The sequence below is a fragment of the Nipponia nippon genome, unplaced genomic scaffold (assembly GCF_047370975.1).
Source record: "Nipponia nippon isolate SJK-2023a ecotype South Korea unplaced genomic scaffold, ASM4737097v1 scaffold_9, whole genome shotgun sequence".
NCBI lineage: Eukaryota > Metazoa > Chordata > Aves > Pelecaniformes > Threskiornithidae > Nipponia > Nipponia nippon.
Genome location: NW_028262413.1, coordinates 35682146 through 35701388, shown reverse-complemented (window position 1 = coordinate 35701388; position 19243 = coordinate 35682146). Strand labels below are relative to the sequence as shown.

Sequence of the window (19243 nt, the reverse complement as noted above, 5' to 3'; positions counted from 1 at the left end):
TCCAACCTAAGTTTCCCTTGGGTGCTGTGATACCAAAAGCTTTTTCATGGAAATAACAACAAACTGAAAAGAAAACTACCAATAGATGGAGCTTCTCTCTTCTGCTCTTGTTTTTATGTCTAACATGGTCACAAACAGCACTTTCTTCTGTACCAGTCTTATCAGGAAAAAAGTGACAGAGAAAATCCACAAGAACAGAGTCATTTTCTAGCAAAGTCTCTGGCATAAATGAAGAACTGTGCCTTGCGGGGCCTTTACTTGGACTCTCTCATCTCTCCAGCTGAAGGCGCCGGGAGCTGTAAGCCCGGCCATGCTCACCACAGACTGCAAGGCCAGAAGCACCCAAAACTCACGGTCACTTTTGAAATAGCAGCTGCATGAGAGCAGCTTTAAGAACTGAAGACACAAACCTACGCAACGCTCAGGCATCTCACAGCTGAACCGAAACCCTCGCTCTCAATCTGCCTCTTGAACTTTGGGAAGGTTGTCTCAGGATTTGGGTGCAGATCCATGCCTGAACTTTGTGCCTCTCAGCCATCTCAAACACGCAGCTTAAACTCTTCAGTAATTGCCGATCTTTCAGGGTTAATGATCAGATGCAACTCTGAAGCCACTGAACTTGTGAACCAGGATGTGTTGGGAAAGGCCGAGGCATGCAAGGATTAGCTGTTTCTCAGGAGGAGAGGGGTAGCTGAAGTGATGGGGAGGGTGTGTGTTGGGCGGGGATTTCACTAATGGGGGTGATGCTGTGGCCCCGCACATCCACGGCAGCCCCTGTGCTTCAGCACACATGGGAGCTCAAGCAGCTTTTCCACACGTGTATGGTGCTGTGAAATCAGCAGCAGGCATAAATCCATGGCTGCTGCGTTGTGCTATGTGGGGCTGGGTTTTTTTTAGCTTGTTTCAACTCAACTGAGATCAAACTCCCTCATTTATTACAATTTGTCTGCAAGGCAGTGCTCTGGTCACCCTGCAGCGGCTCACCCAAACCAACACGAACCGCGCCTGGTGAGCCATTCGGACACAGGTGGAGGGTGCCCCGCCTCGGTCAGCCCGAAACTCAAGCCCGGGAGGAGGTAAGCAAGGGGCAGCTCTGCAGTCCCCGCTCCGGGCTGCGTGGCCGTGCCGGTGCCCACCCCCCCAGGCTGCTCCAGCCTAGCGCCGCTCTGCACCAGCTTGCTGCTGGGCTGCGGCTACAGCGTGCCTGTCCCTCTCCAGGGCAGGACAACCCCTGCTTCACCTCTGGTTCTTTTGCCCCTCACTCCTCCCAAGGCACAGCAAATATTTCCCAAATGACTTCAATTTTACAAGTTATTAGGATATTACCTGGTATGAAAGCATAAGGAGAGCAACTCTAGTGGGATGCAAGATGTGTGTATGTATGTGAAAACTCTTTTCTAAAAGAGAGAAATTTGAAAATTGTGTGCTTCTCCAGAAGAAGGTATTTTCTTCCCATTTCTCCATTACATATTTTAAAGCTGAATCATATAAGATTTTAAGTGTTAATCATTTAAAAGCCATACCTGACCTGGCATCATGCCCATCCTGTTACCTGCTCAACAAATCTAGATTTCACTGTGGAGCAACCTAAACAAGAAGGGTAATAGCTTTAGGGTTGAGAAAACACTTGTATAAGTGGGGTTGTTCAGTCTGAAGAAGAGGAGGCTGAGGGGAGACCTTATTGCTCTCTACAACTACCTGAAAGGAGGCTGTAGCGAGGTGGGGGTCGGTCTCTTTTCCCAGGTAACAAGGGATAGGACGAGAGGAGACGGCGTCAAGCTGCGCCAGGGGAGGTTTAGGTTGGATATTAGGAAAAACTTCTTCACCGAGAGGGTGGTCAGGCACTGGAACAGGCTGCCCAGGGAAGTGGTTGAGTCTCCATCCCTGGAGGTATTTAAAGGACGGATAGATGTGGTGCTCGAGGACATGGTATAGTGATGGACTTGGCAGTGCCAGGTTAACGGTTGCACTCCATGATCTTAAGGGTCTTTTCCAACCTTAACGATTCTATGATAAATTGAGATTGTTGTATGAAGCATTTGTACTTTCTTCCTGTTCTCCTCAGGCCTCTCCTAGAGCGCACGGTGCCCTACGGGCACACTGCAAGCGCAACCCTTCGGGCGGGCTGTGACGGGGTTTTGACGGCCTCCTCCCAGATCGGCCGAGCGAAGGGCAGGCGTTCAGCCTGGCTGGGGCTGCCCCGGCCCCGCTGCGTTCCTCCCGCAGCTCAAAAGCCGTGTAAAGGCAGCTTCTTCCTGCAGAAGAGCGGGAGCGGCCGCCGCCCCGGCACCGCCACCACCGCCGCCACCGCGGGCCCCGCCAGCGCCGCGGCCCGGCCGCACCCGGCGGCCCGAGCGCGGGCTGCGGCAGCCGACAGCGCCGCCCCCCGGCCGGCGGCGGCACGGCCCCCCGCGCCCCTCCGCGCCGCTCCGCGCTGCCCGCCGCCCCCGCCGCCCCCGCCGCCCCCGCCGCCCCGCCGCCCCGCCGCCCCCGCCGCCCCCGCCGCCAGGCTCCGCGGCCGCAGGTTTTAAAGGTACGCGTACGTGCCTGCGCAGATTGATACCCATACACAGTGTATCCGTCGTATACATACACGCAGGCATGTGCGTATGCATACGTATCCAAAATGATATACGTGCACATGTAAATTGAATACGTAGATGCATTATAGACATCAGATACCTATACACATAGGTATGTGTGTATATATACGTATCTAAAATGATATATGTATACGTGCATATGTAAATTGAATACATACATGCATTATAGACATCACATACCGATACACATAGGTATGTGCGTATACATACACAAATGTGTACATATGTATGTATATATGTATATGTGCATATATGCATGCATATGTATAGAATTTATATGCATATGTATGTGTATACACACACACATATATGTATATGTTTATATATGTATATATGCATGTATATGTATAGAATTTATACACATATACACATTTATGTGTGTATATATACCCACATAAAAATGCACACGTGTGTGTGTGTGTCTGTATAAATTACGTGTATGTGTATATAAATTGTTTCTACATACAGTGCATGCCATTTATTGCACCTCTGCAGGAAAAGCAGGCTGTGGAAGCTGGCTCCTGCTCGTACACCAGCTGCACACCCCTGCAGCCACCGCGGGGTGCCGGCGCCCTGCGACCGCCCGAGCCGCCCCTGGGTGGAGGGAGGGAGGCAGGGAGGGAGGGGAGGAGGCAGGGAGGGAGGGAGGGAGGGAGGGAAGGAAGGAGGCAGGGATGAAGGGAGGCAAGCATGGAGGGAGGGAGGCAGGGATGGAAGGAAGCAGGGATGGAGGGAGGGAGGGAGGGAGGGAGGGATTGAGGGTTGGGCAGTGGCTGCAGCCTGCAGGAACCCCCCCAGTGCTGGGGAGTCCAATCCCAAGGAGGCCAGCTCCCACCCACGCCCAAGCAGCTCCGCCAAGAGCAGAGGTGTTTAAAGCCTTATAATGCCATCACTCCGCTGCTGCTTCAGCTGGCTGTGTAACACCAAACAAAATACTCTCCTTGTTTAGTTATTCTCTGGTGTCACCAAGAAGTGAGCTGACATAGGTGATGGGTGGGAATGGAAATATGAGCCTTGATGATGAGCCCAGTGTTCATTTAGAAACACTAATTGTGTCAGGGCAGTGTTGGTTTGTTCCTGCCCTGTGTGCTGTGTGTATCCACGCACCTAGTCAAGAGCTTCAGCCACTCCAGCCACTGTCATCTCCAGCTCAGGCAGCAGGGTGAAGCCCGGCTGTGCCAAGAGCAGCACCCCAGAAAGCCTCCTGCTGCGGCTCACAAACCTGGGCAGGCTCCATCCTGCAGGACAAAGCAAAAATGCCAGCTTGTCATGCCTGCACGGATACTGCCAAAGGCACCCAGGCAAAGCACTAAAGGCCTTCGGAAAAGTAACTCCCTGCAAGTGGATAAGAACTTTGAACCTGCAAAAAGAAAAAAGGTGCAAAACTAAGAATCTGGGAGGGGGTGGGACCACCCCAGCCTCTGCCCAGCACTGCGCCCTGGGCTGGAGTCAAGCTGGACATCCACCTGGAGGCCTCCTGCTACCGCAAGGTAAGCCTTTACAGTTCAGCTTCCCTTCACCTGTCATGATAAAACACATACTTCTAAGTACAAAGCGAGGAACATCCAGACTAGCCATTAGCAATTGCATTTCCTACAGCCAGCCTCCAACAATATCAGGTTTCTGCTGTTATCTCTTGCCTGGAAAGCTGAAAGACTCCCCTGCGAAGTGTCTCATCTATTTTTGAAGCAGAAGATCCCTGTATCCAGTGTAAAACACTTACTTACGTCCCACAGTCAGCCTTTACTACTTCAAAAAATTTCAGATCATCTGTGCAATATTGAACTTTTATGGAGTAAGGGGAGGGGAAATTTTCTTCCTTACGTTTCGCTTTTGACATTGCCAAAGCACTTTCATGTCCTGATTTTCAGAGTCACTTGATTACTGGTGCAAGATGCACCCTATGATCGGAGGGTATGACACGGCGTTTGAAGCCCTGTGCGCCCGCAGCGCTGGCGGCCCTGCGCTGGCCCTCCACGCACGCTCTGTCGCTGTGGTGGCGGTGGGGTTGCTCTGGGTAACTGTCCCTGCAGCACACTGTGGGCGTAGGCAGAGCATGGCTGTAACTTGGGGCTGCAGTTCATTACAGCACCTTGTGAAAGCCCTAATTTCTTGCGCGTGTTACCTGGGCTTTCCTCTCCCCAGCACCCACCTGCTGCCCAGCCGCCCACAGAGCCCCGCCGGTGCCTCACCCAGGAGGGCTGCGGGCGCTGGAAGGGGCTGAGCTCGGGCTTGGCTCACTTACAGACAAAAACGTGTGGTAAGCTCTAGTGAAAGAAATCTGCAGTGCTCCCCAACATTTTGCACGTGCCATCCTCCACCCCAGCCGCACTGCAGCCCAGCAGCACACAAAAGTGGTCTGTCGTGGGGACTGGTGCTCGTAAGCCATGTGGTGACTCCGGCTCATGTCCGCCACACAGCTTAAATAGCCTCCAGGGCTTGTAACAATTATTAAACATATTACTTTAACCAGCAGCTTTGCTCCTGGGAAATACGCAGAGCCTCCCAGACTGACTGCCTGCTGGACCCACTCATTCATCCGCACCGTTGTTCCATCGTGGAGACAAGGGCTGGGACAGAAGGAGCTGTCGGGACACAAGGAGCTATTGGGATGGAAGAAGCTATCGGGGTGAAACACGGGCGGTGGCAATGGGGAGATAGTGAGTGCCCTGCCCGCCTCGCCCCAGCGGGACGGGGTGACCCCGAGGGGTGCTGCTCGCCCGATGGGACAGGGAGTGGGGAGGCTGCGCCGGGCTCCACAGCCAGCTCCGGCCGCGCCTCCTCTCAGCAGGGCTTTGGTGGCAGCCTGGGCCCTCTGCTCAGGAGCAGCCCAGCACAGGCTCCCTGACATCCTCAGCTTTACTGCAGCCTATTTGCATACCTAAAGGCCACATCAGCCCTCAGCAAAAAGTCGTGTCATGGCCAGTAGCTAAGGCAGCGAGTACCCTGGCTGCAATGGTTACTAACTGCTTTCACAGGCAAAGGCCAAGGAATCTGCAATGAAAAAAAATCCCAAAGCAGCAAACTAAAGCATCTCTGAGCAATAACCGTGTGCCCCACAGGAGCACTCAGCAGACCGGACACGCTGGAGACGTTGCGCAGAGCTGTGCTGGTTTCGCTCTGATCAGATGAGGACAAGGTTGGTTTTTGCAATTTGTGATAACAGCATTTTGCAAGTATGATGAAAATGTGTGGTAAACCCCAGGCGAACTGGGGCAGCCTGCGCACACAAACCATGCAACATGTGTTTTTAGCAGAGTCAGGCTAAGGGCTTTAACCCCGCCAGGCCTGTCCCCTGCGCTCCTGCAGCACAAGGCAAGCCCTGCCGCCCGCGCCCAGCCATCAGAGACCTCCTGCGGCCGCCTTGCTTCCTCTGGGGCCCGTGTCTGGCTTTTGGCAGTGCTGCCTCAGAGGTGACCTGCGGTGCGGGTGGCCCCGGTCCCGCGGGGGCACGGCTGCGGCTCACCGGTGGGTAACACCCCGCAGCCAGGCCGGCCGGGGCCGTAAGTGCCGGAGGAGCGTGGGGCTGAGCACAACAAAGCGAAGGGCATGCTCGCTAGCTAGGGCAGAGGCTCGCTAGCGACTGCCCGAAGGCTTGCAGCGGGTGAGCAAAACAGGAGAAAAAATCAATTTGCTTTGACAGAGTATCCTTACTGCCTGTGAACTGGTTTGTATTAAAAAAATCACTACATCAGGGTAGCAAACTGCTCATTTCTCCTGTTGGTTTGCTTTGCTCAGAAGAACACGACATTTATGTATCCCTCGCATCCACTTTCTTCGCTCCTAAAAGACACGTTGTACCTGAACTAATTGAGGACATCCGCACTGGCACAGGGAGTGGCGCTGTGTCCTGCCCTTGCTCCAGCGGCCGAGGGACTCATCCAAAAGAAAAGTAAGATGCCAGTATTTTGAAAGAGCAAACAGGATAATGCCAGAGGCTAGTCACTGTGACCCGGAGCCCAGGCACATGCTGATTAATTCAGTTCCCCTCCCTTAAATGGTTTATTTCTGCTAATCAAGAAAGGTTGACAGAAAACAGATCTGGTCACAGTGACTTGCTCTGGTGCTGATACAGGATGCTTACACGTTGGTATGCCTCTTACTTGGTATTGTATTTTGACTGAGAACCAGAATAATGCAACAGGTAATACAGCACATTATAGCTGTGGCCAAACCTGGCCAACTCGTAGGTCTGAAAACTAATTCTAAGTCGTGAACCAGCATCAAGCAGACGCTTTGTCAGACAAGAATTTTCTTCTTCCCTCTTTGAAATGTCACATTTTTAATCCATGACCTGGACAAAACCACCATAATCAACACAGAATCCAGGTCCCAGCCCTGGAGCTGGGCTCACTGGACACACAGTAAATGTTTTGCTATGGACAATATAAAAATCACAGGTAAAGCTAAGACAGACTCAGGGATGGGACGTGGTGGTTGAACCCCCCCCCAGGGGTGGGGGTGATGATGGACCCTCATGGAAGTAACAGGGCTCATCCAATTTATAAGCAAAGACCCCTGAGTGGGAACACCCCCAGCAGGGCCCAGTATGAGTGCTGCTGGGATGGTGCGTTCTGTTCTGGTGTCCACAACTCCTCCCCAGCAGAGAGCTTCAGCGATGGGAAGGGGTGCACAGCACAGGAGTTTCTCCACTGCTGGGGGTGAGATGTGCCGTGTGGACACCTACCACCCACCAGGTCTGCTCCGGACCACCAGCCCTTGGGCGACAGCCCCGCTTGCCAGCGAGCCCGCCCAGCCGTGAGCACGCAGGGGAATCCTTGTGCTGTGCAGGCGACATCACAAATAACACTCAGCTGCTTCAAATGGACAACTACAGGTGGCACTGGCAAAAACAGACCCCCAAAAAGAGCCACAGAGACGGTAAAATCTTTTAGGGCAAGACCACCTAAGACCAGTCAGGCACACAGACACTGAACTGAATCTTAAAGGAAATACTACATTTGGGGCATCTTTTTTACAATTGCACATAGTTTTCAAAGTCCATGGTGAGATTATTAGAGGCTCCTCTGGCAAGTGAGAAGCCACAAACCATGCAGAGCAAAAGGTACCTTGAAACCACCACCGAATCCATGAGAAAGCCTCTCACCTGAAGGGCATCCACAAACACACCAAAAAACACCCTTTGGTGGGAGATGGTTAAACCATACTGGCATAGGCAGCTGGACGCCTGAGACATGGGCTGCTGTAGCCTACTGCTCTCATGCAGTATTTTTTCCTAGTTATTAGCTAAATCAACTTTGAGACTTTCCTCCTCAAAACAGCTCCAGTTATCCAGAGAAGCAAGGAGGCAAGAAAGCTCAGTCGCTACCTAAGCAAGACATTGGCAGCTCTGGGGGTCCTTTCCTTCTCTTTATGACAAATAGTGGTAACCAAAGCTGGCCAAGAAACTTGTGCTATTCCCCACTCTCAAGCCTCAGAAATACATGCCCTTGGACTTCTTTTTTGTTTGGTTGTTATCTCTTTGAGGAGTCTCTAGGACACTTTGGAGGCTTCAGATAAGATTATGGCCAATTACGAAGGGAAGAAAGAGTTCATCTCTCGGTATCTTTTTGGACAAACAATCTGAGGCAAACAAGGTTTAGCAACCCCTCTGGGCTTGCAGGGTTTAGGATGCCAATAACTCATCCTGATGCTGTAAACCCGAAACACAGCCCAGCCAGTTTTCCGGCGTGGCAGTATCTTATCTGCTCTGACCCCTCACTCCTGCTGGCCAAACCCACCCAGCCGACCTGTTTATTGCAATCTGCGCGTGAAACGCTGTAGGGATGATGTCATTTCTTCACCTTTTGTCCCGCTCTTTGGAGCTGTGAGTGCCCTCAGCTGCCTTGCACCCTGGCGGGGTCAGTGCTGGGTATGCCCTCTGGGGGCTTTGTGTCCCCAGCGCAAACCCTGCATGTCTCCTCTGTGACCCTCGTGCTTTGCAAAACCCTGATATAGCTCGTCACCAGATTGCTGAATGGGCCCAGTTCCCTGCCCGAGAAGAAATATCCCCTACAGAGGAGCTGCTATTCCCGGCATCCCTCTTAATTTGCATTACCGTTGTTACAGCCCACGCCACACACCTGGCGCCACCGAGGCTCTGCTAGACTGGAAGAAAAATGAAAAGAAGGTAAAATTCCTGTGCCCACACAACAAGATCTTTTTATAGCCAAGGGGATGAGGTTTTTTACTCTCTTCCTATTTTCCACTTAGGGAGTAAACAGGAAAACCAACCTGGCCTGGTAGCTATTTTGGGAGCACACAGTGTCTCTCCGTGTGCCTCCCAGTAATGCTGCCTGCCCTCTCCTGCCATGCCGTGGGCAGTGGGGAGGCACTGGCGCCAACATCCCGTGTCCCCAAAGTGTCCCTTGGAGGGATCCGACAGCCCTCGGCTCCTCCTGAAGGGGCACGGAGACCTCACCAGGACCGTCACCAATTACACCCAGAGCTAGCGTCGGGCATGTGGGGCTGGTCAGCATCGGTGCTATCAGCAGGCAAAGCGAAGGGTGACAGCATGGGCATTGCACCGCAGCCTCTCGCAGGGTGGACATTTTCACTTTGCTTTGCCACTGGGACCGTTTTCTTGTGCCTTTACCTCAGGGTGGTGTGCCCTGACTCTGCCGCAGCGTGGGAGCTGCTCAGGACAGGGGTGCTTCTGCCCAGGTGCTCTCAGGTGGTGCCGCCAGCCCGGGGGGTCCTGGGGGAGGGCTGCGGAGCTCAGGCTGGGGGAGCGTTAGGACATGGGCTTAGTTCAATGTACACAGCTGCCTCGTCTCCTCGGCACATTCAAAACATCTCTGTGGGTCCTGCCACAGACGGGCTGGGAGCCAGTGCCTCCAGAGAGCTGCAGATGGCCTTACACATCCCTGCCGTGTTGCTGAACTGGTTTGTGCACACTGGCATCCACACAGCCTGAACTCAACCTGTACCTGTGGACCTTCACCTGTGTTCATGTTGGTGCTGCCATATAACAAATACCACAAAGAGGAACCCAGGCTCCCCCGGGAACCGGAGTATGGCACTGCCGTACGTCATCCTTCATTTCCCCTCTTGGCCACGCAGCTGGGTGACAATCTACCCAACATCTGCCCCCCCCCACACACACACGTGCGCATCGCCACCAACTCTGAAATTCCTCCCCCCAAACCCAGCTACACAGAACAAAGCTGAAGAAACCCCCACTGTGGTGTTCTTTCCCCCTCCTGCCTTGCTCCCCATCCCCAGTGAATGTGCTGCATTGAACCATGTGCTGCTGCCAAGGGGGTGTGATGAATGCATGGCCCCGGGAGGGTGACCACTGTAACCGAGCAATTGCTCTTATAGCAAAGCATTGCCTCCTCCATGACACTGCCCAAGAGAGAACACATCTTTGCCTTTAGCCATTGACAACTGCAAGAGAGAAAAAAAAACAGTAGAGCTGGCAGCAAGTGGAACCCAAACTGCAGTGAGTTTTCAGGCCCTAAGAGATGTAGCACGTCTCTGGCCTGCTCAGCGAGACAGCCAGCGTAAAAGCAGTGAGCCCAGCAGAAGGAGCCTTGGTGGCAACGTGATGGCTTTAGTCATAGTCACAAGGCTAAAACAGCCAGGAGGGGGAAGTTTTCTCAAATACCAGATAGGAAAGTTGCATAACCACCGCCCAAGCCTTCCAACAGGGCTTGATTTCCCCCTCCAAAATTATGATGACTTCCCCATACAGTTTCCAGCTGCATCTGTGGCACAGAGTGAACCGGGGGATTGAGGTCCCTGTCCACGGGGTGGGCTGGGCTGCGGGGCTGCGGGAGGAGAGCGCCCACTCCACAGCCATGGCTCGCCAGCCTCCGGGGAGTCCCACATGCTCACGGGGGTGGAAAAGCATTTGAAAAACCATTGCCTGCAAGGCTAATCACAGCAAACAGCTTTGAAGCTCCCTTATTGAGAGATCACATGCTGGCAACCAAAGGGCTGAACCCGGCAGATGCCTCCTGGGGGGACTCTGCCGCGACGCCTCCTGATGTGAGCTGGGGCAAGGCGCTGTACTGTACCCTTTTGAAGGACTCTCTTCTTGGACCACCTGGGACAGCAGCAGGAAAGTTTCAAGAGGATTTGTCAACAAGACTACAGTAAGGGTTTAGGTTTGGTTATTTTTGATCCCCTTCCAAAACAGACAGCAAAAGCAAGGCAAACGGAACTCAGAGGCGGGTGCGAGAGCTCACTGCATACAAACGGCTGCGTGCCCAGTGCAAGGACATCCTTGAGAGCAGCACTGGTACCCTGAGCAGCGGGAAGCAGGCTGGATGCTGGAATTAATGCTGCGTTGCTCATTCCCAGGCACTGCTCATTTGTGCATGAATCACCGGCCCTCCCTTTGAATCATTAATCACTGCAAAATCAATAAAGGCCACATACGTTTTTCATGTATCAGCCATTAGTCTGACCTTGCGTCTATCTCTGTAGAGGGTATGAAATAAAAGCATTTCAGATCAAAGCAATCAGCACTAAATTTACCCTAGCAATAGCACCCGGTGGAGCCTGCTGATTTACAGCCGCTGAGCTCATACCGAGATTGTTTTGGTTCCCAAGAGCCCTGGGCAGTTACAAAGCCCTCGTTGTCCCTTGGGGACGTGAGCAGGCAGGAGGGGACGCTCCAAAAGGACGTTCTTTGGGATTTGTTTATTTCCTTAAAAACAGGGACTGCTTTCTTGTACAAGAGCAAGTGTCTACACCGCTGTCAGGGATGAGCAGATGCATTTCCTTCCCCAGGCACTCACAGACGGCATGGTCGCACCCTCCGCTGCGTGTGAGCGTGTCCCCCCCGCAGCACCTGCCCCACCTGCCTCCCTCCGCCTGAGCCCTCCACACGCTGCTGCTGCGGAACAAACACCTTACAGCAAAACCTGCTCGAGGCACGCCATCACCGGTAAGGGAAACCTGAAGGACCGATGTCATTCACCAGGGATGGGGCACGGTAAACTCAGCCCTCTGCCAGCAGCCTTGCCCTCTGCAGCCCTTGGACCACAGGCTGAAGCCCCCTCCAGCCAATGCCCCAGCCAGCGGTGTCAGACTGCCTCCATTTTTTCTGAACCCATTTATTTATTTTGGGACTGAGACACCGAGAGCCTCCAGGCAGCACTGTCAACCAATTACCATCACTATTGATCACTTCTGCATCCGGCTTTCTGGGTCAGGCCTGCTCTAATTTTGTTAGGGGCAGGCAAAGGGCCGGCAAACTGGGAAATTGCAGTGCTCAGAGATGCCCCTGGGGCACAGAGACAGGTCAGCCAAGTCCAGAAAACCCAGACTCCTTCCAAATGCTGGAGGCAGGTATGCTGCTCTCCTGCATGGAGCACTGATGACTGCGCACCAACCCCCTCGTTAGCCCGTCACAGCGCCCATAACCATCTCTCGCTAACGCTGTTGCAGAGGCCACAGAAATATTTGCCTAAGGAAGGCAGATAGTTGGCTTTTCGGAATAAAAAAATTGGTCTTTGCACTAAGTGGGGCAATGGGAGGGTGGGTTAGGACACTGCAAAATAAAGCTCATGTAATAGCAGGAGACACACAACTTGGATCTAAACAGTTTCAAGACTTCTCAAAACCTGAAATCAGAACTAACTCTGCTTACTAGAGACAGCTCTTTATGACTGATTGCTTTGGTTTTAATTTGAAATAGTCTCCTGTTTATGCTTCTCCAGCTTTGAGTCTAGGGACTGTATCAGGTCCCAGCTATCTCTAGCCTCTCTCACGAATGCCATGGTCCTGGCAAAGGTGCAGGGGCCAGCTGAGCCTCACAGGATGATGTTTATCCACTTCTTGCTGCAAACCCATCATTCAGCCATCCTCCCCGAAACGTCAAAGTCTACCTTCCTACCGCAGTCAAAATGACATTCACCACATTGAAAGCACCCAGCAGACACCATTCCTTTTTCCCCTCCCTATTAGTCCCTCCGTCCTGCCTCTTCCCCTCCCCACTTGACACCAGTGTGCGTTTTTACTGGCAACACCTCCACGCTCAGCCCTCTCTCGGCACCGAAATAGCTGTGGCCAGGCTGCGGCCGGGCGCGCTGCTCTTGCAGACGGTGCTTTCGTAACTCGGTTTGCACTGGCTGCCTCCCTCCAGCGTGACAGGCACCCCTTTATGTTCCTCCTCGCAGTTACTTATTTCCAGGGGAGCTACAGCAGAGTTTTTCACCCTGTGTCAGGCTGACACACAGTGTGTCACACACAAGTGCAGTGCCTTTGGCCTTGCCCGGAGCATCTCCCCTTCCATTGTTCGTCCTGGGGCCAGGGGCACGGGTTGGGTCCAGCCACCCGTGACCCTGTAAACCTGCAGCTGCCTCCCTGGACAGGCAGAGCCAGGAGACCAGCAGGCTTTAGCCAGGAAGGTATGAGGCTTATATGTCTCCCTCCCAAAAGACCGCGAAGTTTCTGAATGCTCCCAAGGACCTGGGTGGGGCTCAGCCTCTGCGGACCGGCCAGCTCAACACACACCAACAGCCCCCGGGGGCTGGGGCGCTCTGCAGTGGCTCATTGATGCCACCAGCCTCCTGAAATATTAGAGGGCCTTTTAGTTTCGAAGGAAACCACAAGCCTTCAACCTCTCTTCTCACTCGCTGAGCTGTAGTTGCAGACACGGTCCTTACCTTCCTGTGCTCCCTGGTCCCCACCCCGAGCCTGGGCACACAGGGACCCCCCGAGGGACCCACCAGTGCATGGTGGCACAGCATGGCACCGCAGGACACTGGCACAGTGCAAAATCGCTCAGCCGTGCCGGATGAAGTACTGAGTAACTGGGGGATGATGCCGGGCCAGTCATCCCACACATGGCTGCAGAGGATGCCCAGCTTCGGCTCTGTCCATGAATGCAGGTGCCCGGCAGATGTGCGGCCAGGGGGGCATCCCATGCCAATGGGATTTTTGGAAAGCATGTCCATGGCCTGCTGCATTTCCCAGCTCTGCGTAGTTGCTCCCAGCACTGAACAGATGGACGGACAGACAGACAGACAGAGACACGTACACACTGCTGATCTCAATCTGCCATTCCCAGAGTAATCCCGCCGTACGTGTAAATCAGGTTTGCTGCACGTATGCAAACCGTGGGCAGCAGCCTCCTATTCAGATTTGGTAGTCAATGGTACACACCTCTCCATCTCGGAAAACAACCAACCCTGCCCCATTGCTTTGCCTTGGTCTCTCCTCAACGAGAACTCCTCTCATAGCAAAGCCTTCAGCAGCCCGAATGCTCATTTCCCAACAGCCCCTCTGTCAGCACCATGATGGGCTCCTGGGGATTTTTTGGTGCTTGATAGGCCTCATCTCACAGAAGTAAACATACCCAAACTGCACTAGCAAAATTCCCCATAGATTACATGGGGGATTTTATTCGAGGGTGATTCTGGTTTAATCTTGCAGCTGGGCTTACTATACACCTTTGGACTAGAGCATGTATCAGATAACTCCACCTGCTTAGCTGATTACATTGGGATAGTGTTATAAAAAATGTTACTTTGACATTTGTAATCAAACAAACACATTTCGTGTTGAAGGATGGCACAGGGCCAGCTTTGGGCAGCCACCGGGGATGGACAAGCTCCCCCCACCCCGTGCCAGTGCAGGTCACCCTGGGACAGGCAGCCCCTGCCCACCTCTCCCTGCACACGGGTGCGCCCGTGCTGGAGCGGGGGATGTCTGCGTGGCTGAACACAGCAGCGACAATCGCGCTGATGCTCTCCCCACCGATGCTCTCCCCACGCTGACGCCCTCCATCACGGCTGCAGCGGGCACGCGTGCAGCCCATCACGCTGGGGACGGCCTCCTGCCGTGTCTCAGCAGCAAGCACAGCGCCTAGAGCAACGCTAACCAAAAGAGGCGAGGGTTTGGGGTTTGGTTTTTTTTTTCCCTTACGCTGCTTTTTACTCTTTTCCTCTGCCTTTTAAAATTCCAGATGAGAAAAATAAATATTGGAAGGTTATCCTTTGTATCTCATGATCAGATCACAAGTTAGCATGTGACTTGGGAGGGAAAAACAAGTCTTTCCAGCAGATGTCAACGCAGCAAGCAAGCTCCGCTGACTGCTGTACCTTGATGTCTGCTGCCAAAGTCAATTCTTGGTGCATCCTTGAGGTAAAGAACCTCATGATTCATCAGGATCTTACTCTAATTAAAGAAAACTCAGATGACTTTCATTTTGGCTTTGCCTGTTTAGCAACTCTGAATGTAATGTGTATGTAAGGATAAATAGCAGTCCTCAGCCACTGTTTTGTAAACAGGTTGCAGATCGGGAAGGGCAAGGGCAGGTTTGGAGCCACCCTGTAAGTCGTGTGCTCAGGGGCCTGAGCAAAAACCTCCCACTGAGCGAAGGGACCGATCAAACAGGAGCCCAGGTAGCCACCCCACTGCCCAAGAGCCCACAAAAATGGCCTATAATGTACTTTGAAGGGCAGGGTGGGCATCGGCAAGAGGGGCCACGTCGCCTCTGGGGAGCCAGGAAGCATCTCTCCATAGGGGAGGGGGGCCGGCAGTAAATAAGCTTGCTGCCTGTCTTAAAGCACATCGGTGTTTGCCCATTCCCAGAGGTCTGGTGCCCGGGTGCTGCCCGTGCCCTGGCACATGCGGGCACTGGGTGGCCCATCCCCACCTGAGCACCAGGGTTTGCCCGCGGCCCCGGTGCGGCTCGATAAGCCGGCGATACCGCATCTCGCCGCAGCGGCCCTGCTACGGCTCCTGTCACGTGATGGGTCAGCAGTTCGTGGGAAGTCGCAAGCTGAAAGCTTGAAAAAAAACCAAGTTACTTTAGCCAGCTCCTTCCCCACAGGAAATAAAAACTGGAGCTGAGCTTCAGCAATTTGGGTTTGACCAGACTTATCTCGCCTGGGGCCCAGGGTGGGTTTGTCTCGCCTTGCTCCTGACTGAGCCATGAAACCCAGCAGGGAAAGGACTAGGAAAAGTGCAAGAGGGGCAAAACACCATTGGATGTGGCTATGGTGGGGGGGCAACCTGCTGGGTTTCACGGCTCACTTGCTGTTGCTGTAGCTCTCCTGGAGCCACACATGGGGACAACTCTGCATGGGGAAGAGTCTCTCCCAGACCTTCCCGTCCCCATGAGGCCGATAGGAAAAGCCAGCACAGCAAATATTCCCACGGCCGCTGTCCTCGTGGCCCAGCTCAGCCGGGGAAGCCGATCCCAGCGCAAGGTGCAGAGTGCGGCATGGGAAGGCTTTTGCCCTTCCTTTGCCCAGGCTCCATTGACAATCGGGAACCTATTTTTAAACCAGCTTTTTCTTTTCCCCTGCAGAGGTGCTTGAATGGCTTTCCCCTAGCACACGGAAGTGCAGGGAGCACGGACGTCGTCTCTCATTGTGATGGGAAAGGTTATCAGGTACAAAACAAAAGTGAAATCATCCGCTGGCATTCCTGGGACCAAAATAGCCGCCTGCTCTCCAGCGCTGACGTTATCGCAGGGGAAGGAAGGCTCCGGATACAAGCAGTCCCGCTCCAGGGCTCACGTACTGACCCTGCAGCAAGCCAACACCCGGGCTTGCTGTGAGCAAGAGCAAAATGAGGCATTCTTGCCATGAAAGATTAAAGATAACTTAGTGGGTGAGGCCCCAGAGTTGCCATCGCTCCCAAGCAGCCACAGAGGCTGGCACAAGCATCACTCCAGCGGCGGCCCAGCAGAAAAGCTCAGCTGGCTCATGTTAGTGTGCGGCACTAGAGACCTGGGGACAGCAGGGGAGCAGGCAGAGCCGTGGCAGATGGACGCTTCTAACGGGGGGATCTGTGAGCTGCCAGCCCCTGCTCCCGGCAGCCTGGGGGCTGCGGTGCCCTGCCCACGCCACTGGCTGTGCCCAGCTCCCCAGCAGTGGGGCTGGGGCAGTGCAGGGGCACGATGAACTGCAAACACAAGGCTTGGCTATCGGCTCACTGAAAGCATCTTTGCTATTGGACTTATCTGGGGGTTTTTTGTTATTGTTTTTTCCTCTTGCACAAATAGATTAAATCCAAGAAACAGCATCGCCACAAAGCCAGGTGCATCCATCAGGCTTGTCCTGACAGAGCCACTTAGACATTTCTCAACTGAAATTTGTCACAAAGCACTGGTTTGCTGAAAGCAGAGCTTGCCACCAGCCTGGAGGCCCGCGTGCTCAGGAGGGCTCTGGTGCAGGGCTGCCCAGCATCACCCTGAGCCAGCAGCGTGTCACCGTATGACCGAAGTGCTGCCTCTGCCCCAGTCCCCTCGTTGCCTTGTGCCTTTTTGCAGCTGCTCCCGTCAGGCCCTCTGCAAGAAATGCCAGGAAAGCACCGAGCTCTGGGGATCCCCACTGCTGGCTGCTTCCCAGGGATCTCCCATGCCTCCTGCTATAGGAAACACGACCACTGGAAAGTCCTTGTTTTGATTTCTCTTCTCAAGGCAGGATCATGCAGGCACAGAGCAGAGCCCTGGGCTGGCCATCCCTGGGGTGGTCCCTATGGAAACCATTTCTAGCGGCACTCCGAGGAGAGGAGCCGGAGGGGGGGATCACAGACTCCAACACCCCAGACCAGTTGCTGCTCACAGTCCTGCTCGCCATCTGCAACTAAGCCAAAAATCTGGGTAAGGGCTGCAGGGCCAGGCAGGGAGGGCTGTGGGGTGCTTTGCGGGTGGAGAAGGCAGGGACACCCAAGAGATCCCACGGAGCCCGGTGGAGATGGAGCTGCTGGCAGCCGGCGTGCCGGAGCTACAGCATCAGCGAGGACATGGGGAGAGCGGGATTTGGGGAACCCTTCAGTGCTGAGCAGCCTTCTGTGCTGCCCTCGGCACTTCCCAGCCTGGAAGAGGAGCTCATGTACTGGGCACCTGGGCTGAAGAGGTAAACCTCCTGCAAAGCACAGAGACTTCATTGCTTAAATATCTCCCTGTGAGATGACTCCTGGGGGAGAGTGGTGAGTCGCGGCAGTGCTGACGCTGAGAACCAAGGAACATGAAAACTAGGGGTAAATGTTACTTCCCACGAACACACAGTAAAACATTTACCAAAATTGTCCAAGGCATTTTCAAAATAAGCCAAGTGCTCCACTGCCTGCCAAACCCAGATTCTTTTCAGAGAAGATTTAAGACTCTTCTTCATTTGAATTGCAGTAATGAACTAATACTGTGAGTGCCTCCAGCTGCCAGCAGCTGGCTCGGACTTAATTGCACCCAGGAGCCTTTCCTGGGAGCTGGGGAGCCGCCCCGCGCCCAGCCCAGCCCGGCCCAGCCCGGGCAGCAGGAGTGGCCCACGGCCGCTGCAAATGTCGCTTCATGCAAAACCAAGCAGGTCGGGAAACGCAAGCCAGTGCTGTCCGTATGGACTCCAGTGGGGATGGCAGAGCCGCCAGCACGGGCTCCGGCACGGCTTTCCTGGCTTTGTTGACGGGTACGGCTTTATCGCTGTTAAAACACCATTTGTTGCTGTGACTTTTTCCCCCCTTCTTAAATGTCAACTTGAAAAGAAAAATTCGGGAAAGGTCACTTACCAGAGAGACTGGAACAACTCCAGTCACTTGGATAAACACGTGTAGGGTCAGCTGCTGTGAGAGGGGATTTTAAACCAGTTATTTACCTGGTTGAATAAGTGGTGTGTTTCTGCAGGAGGGAGAGACTTTATGTACCTTGTGGGAGGCAATCAATCTCCTTACCACCCATCCATCTGCTGCCAGGATCATTAACCCTTTGGGACACCCAGGCAGAGAAGATGCTTCACTCAGGATGCCTAATTCCGTATTCTAGGGGGGGCATGAGCACCCATCAAAGCCCCAGGCTTACCCTAGCACCACTGGTCTGATGCTGTGGAGAGCTGCTCGCTGGCAGCCCTGCCGGACCCCTTCCCCAGGCACCCGCTGGGGCTGCTCTGCGCCCCTGCATCACACTTGGTTCTTCAAGCCAGTTGAGTCACTAATATTTGGCTGGAAGCAAGGTGCCAGAGACCCCGTTAGTGAGCAGCAGCATTATGCGTACACAGATGTACACGGAGCAGATCCAGAGTCAGGCGTGCTGGGTCCTGTTCTTACCGGCAGCGTGAGCAGAGACCTGCTGCACTCCTCAGCTTCCCTCAGCTGCAAAAAAAGGATAACCAGGACATCCTGTTGATAAAAATGCACCCATTTAGAAGATTAGGGGAATGGCATGGGGTTTTCGTTACCCCCAGCTAAGGTGGGGAATTGGAAGGTGAGAGCTGTGCACCGCAGCAGACACAGTGAGCCGAGCTTTCCCTTCCTGCTTTCCCAAGGATGCTTCAGCATCCAGCAAACACCGTGCAAACCCTGGCAAAGAGCACCCAGAACAGAAGCCCTTCCCCTGCCGCCCCTTACCTCCCAGTCAGTGCCCAGCCGCCTTCAGTGCGCATTTGAGTGTGCCCAGCACTCACAGCCCTCCTGCCCCTGCAAGATGGCGGCAGTTTGCCCCTTGATTTGCAGTAGTCATCAAACGTGGTAATTGCCCCTTGCTGACAGCCATAGAATGGGGCAGGAGTTTGCCTGCTGACGCAGGGAGCAGGGAGGGTTTGGCAGCCCCAAGCATGCCTGCTATCCTTTTCAGGGAGCCTGGGCAGCTTAGGCGAGAAAGAACCGCAGGTTTCCTGCAAGGTCTCACCAAGCGCCGTGACACGCCGCTCGCCTGCCTGGCGGCAGAGCAGTGGGCATTCCCA

At 54.0% G+C, this 19243-nt stretch overlaps 1 long non-coding RNA gene across 3 annotated transcripts; it reads left to right on the top strand.

Annotated features, from left to right (window-relative positions):
* Nucleotides 1-3522: 3522 nt before the first annotated feature.
* On the top strand, nucleotides 3523-16240 carry LOC148050270 (uncharacterized). 3 transcript variants are annotated; one of them, XR_015701285.1, is made up of 5 exons: nucleotides 3523-4093; nucleotides 5080-5742; nucleotides 6342-6495; nucleotides 11343-11499; nucleotides 15874-16240. It is a non-coding gene; the product is annotated as an uncharacterized LOC148050270 (long non-coding RNA). The 3 variants fall into 3 exon arrangements; XR_015701284.1 differs by lacking the exon at nucleotides 3523-4093 and having other exon boundaries at nucleotides 4160-5742; XR_015701286.1 differs by lacking the exons at nucleotides 3523-4093; nucleotides 11343-11499; nucleotides 15874-16240 and adding an exon at nucleotides 8673-9759 and having other exon boundaries at nucleotides 4160-5742.
* The last annotated feature ends 3003 nt before the right edge of the window (nucleotides 16241-19243 follow it).